This window comes from Carcharhinus amblyrhynchos, chromosome 13, assembly GCF_965287045.1.
Source record: "Carcharhinus amblyrhynchos chromosome 13, sCarAmb.v2.hapA, whole genome shotgun sequence".
Lineage (NCBI taxonomy): Eukaryota > Metazoa > Chordata > Chondrichthyes > Carcharhiniformes > Carcharhinidae > Carcharhinus > Carcharhinus amblyrhynchos.
Genome location: NC_137336.1, coordinates 77492606 through 77495600, shown reverse-complemented (window position 1 = coordinate 77495600; position 2995 = coordinate 77492606). Strand labels below are relative to the sequence as shown.

At 42.5% G+C, this 2995-nt stretch overlaps 1 non-coding gene across 1 annotated transcript; it reads left to right on the top strand.

Moving 5' to 3' along the window:
* The first annotated feature begins 2921 nt into the window (after positions 1-2921).
* Positions 2922-2995, top strand: trnat-cgu (transfer RNA threonine (anticodon CGU)). The gene has a single exon. It is a non-coding gene; the product is annotated as a tRNA-Thr (tRNA).

The following is a 2995-nucleotide window of genomic DNA, read 5'->3' as shown; positions in this document are numbered from 1 at the left end:
GTATTCGGAGTTCAGCGTTCTGTTTGCTCGCAGCTGTGGGTGCCGGATTCAACCAACTTCACCAACCATGGAATCATTTTCTCTGTATTTTTGCCCTTTTTGGAAATCCTTCAGAATAAGGTGAAAAGGGGTGGGGGGAGTAAACTCAAAATTGATTAAATCCTACGTGTAGTCGGTACTCCTAATAATCTTTATCAGCTACAGGTTTAACAGCCAGTTTGAACCAGCAGATTGTGGCTTCAACAGAGACAGAACTTCGATGCGGAAGTATTCAATGATTAATGAGTTCACACTCTAAGGAAAGGAGGGAAAAAGGATAAAACGTGATGATTCAGAATGAAGCCTTTGTTTTGCCATGTTTATGAACTGCCCTACAGTATGTGATTGTCCCAATTTAGAAAGTTACACCCAGTTAACATTTTTAATCTCAATGCAGTTGACACCACGCATTTCCACAGCATAGATCTGCTTTTCTTAAACACAAATGTATGTGGAGCGCGTCAATGCGAAGATGTACCTGAGTAGCAGCACTGCGGGTGCTCTGTCCTGTCGAGGGTGACTTTTCAGCTTTTATGTGTATGTAGGAACCTGTTTGAATTCCATTTTCTTGCTGGCACCGTTAAGAAATTCTCATTTAAAAAATTAACAATCCTAATTTCCAATTATCACATCTTAGGTACAGCAGTGATTCAAGAAGGCAGCTCACCGCCACTTTGCTGACTCGGCCAGTGATGCTCGCATTCTGCGGTTTACTTGGTGACAGCGGTTTCCTGGTAAACAGGTGATCCTGGTCCCGTATCTCTGCCGTTCCTTCATGCACATTTCAATTTGCAACATTGAAACTTAACGCCTTTGCTGAGGGGACTTGCAGTTGTGGCGGGTTATTACTTTTTCACATATTTGCAAATGTTTGTGAATTAATCCAGAACATTTCACAGAATTAACTGAAGCTGACCAGACACTCCTGTCAAAATCTCTTCACTCAAAGGCTTGTGAATTCTAGAGACGGGAGAACCTGTGAAATCTCTTTGAAATCGAGACAGAGGTGCAATTTTCTCGATGTTCTGTAAATACAAAATGGATATGAGGACAGTTCAAGATGATAGAAGATGATCCATGAACATATTAAGTGTCGGAGCAGTCATGAAGTTCAGTAGATGCCACTCCTGTTCCTATTTCGGATATCCTTACAAAGCAGAGCTTCGTCAGTGCTGAAAGGGGTACAGATTCACCAGCAATATTCAATTTTTCAATGGATTAGTTTGTATCAAGAATCCCTACGTGTTCCCTCATTGCTGACAGGGCAATGAAAAATTGCCATCTCTGCCTTGAATATTATCAGCGTCAACCCACTGTTCTCTTGTCTCCAGAATTCAATTAAACAACAATCCTTTGACAAAAGAGATTTTGAGAGAAATGTCTGCCCATATTGAATATATTTTTGCTTGCTGGGAATTCAATAAGGGGAGAAAAGCGTGTATTGCTTTGAATTTGGCGATTAAACGCCCACTCCAATATTGAGCACTGGTCAAGGGACCACTAGTAGATTCGAACTTAGAATTTACTTGTTTAACTAGTTGGGCGCTTTGACCAACTAAGCCAAGGCACCAACTGAACAGGTTTGCCACAGTTATGAAGTTAAAAGAAATCTATAGATTGTGATTTGAACACGGCTGTTCCTCAAATTTCCGCTCGGGGCCTCAGTATTTTAAATATAATTTTAATCAAGGAACGACATTAATTTGCAAGCATGGCAAAGGGAAATGATATATGGACATGGATGAATTTAGGGCAAAGAAAACGGCAAGACGCTAGGAAGTACAGAGAACCAGAGACACCCTGGAGTGCATGTCCACAGATCCTTGGAGGTAGCACGACGAGTAGATTAAGTGGTTCAGGAGGCAATTTGGGAAACTTTAAGAGCTAATATTCATAAGTGCTCTAATATGCTGCATTTTTTTTTTCCTTCTGCAGTAGAATGTCCAAATTGCATCATCTCACTTTTGTCCAGATTAAATTCCATCTGCCATCTTTTGGCCCAGGTCTCCAGCTGAGTTATGTCCTGCTGCATCCTCTGGCAATCCCGTTCACTGTCATCAACTCCAGTTCAAACAGTCACATTCAGTCAAATCTATCCCCCTAAAAAAAATGCGCTGGTTTCAAATAGCAGTGGAGTAAGCCTCTGGTTAATCCCCGGTTATGCTTGCTGTTACTCTCTCCCCCTCCATTCTTGTACAGACAAGTAGCTTGTGATGACAGAAGGTTGGCTCTGTCTGTACTTGAGGAAGCAATGCCTTCGTCATCTACGAAAATGATACACTGATTTTCAGCTGAGACCCCAGGGAACTCCTGAACTACCTGCCTGCTTCTCTTGAACTGCCTGCGGAGACGTAATCCCTTCCTTCCTCGGCTTCCTTCAGTGGCAGTGTGGCCACCTTACTCAATGTGTTATCCATATTATCTCTCACAAGTGCGGATGCTCCATATTGTCTCCAGCCACTGTTTCAGCATACACACTGGCACAGGCACTGGAAAAGTTCCCAGCCTCCCATATGGAGCCAAAACATTCTGTGCAGCTCCAGTTACCACCCGATAGGAAGGATGTGATTGCACTCGAGAGGGTGCAGAGAGATTCACCAGATGTTGCCTCTGTGGATTTTCAGCTATAAAGACAGGTTAGTTTTACTGGAGTTGTTTTCCTCATCGCAGAGAAGGCTGAGAAGGCAGCTGATTTTTTACTGGTGGTGGGAAAGTATGGTGTCAACACTTCGAGATCAAAATGATAATTCAGTCTAATTTTGTAAAACTCAGAAAGTCACATTCTGCTGAGCATTTAATGGATTTGCCAGAAGTTCCTTATTAAATCCTCCACTTTAGATTATCTCAGAAGCTTCCTTGTACATGCAGAAAGCAGTCCATGTGGTGCCGTGGCTTAGTTGGTTAAAGCATCTGTCTCGTAAACAGGCGATCCTGAGTTCAAATCTCGGTGGTGCCT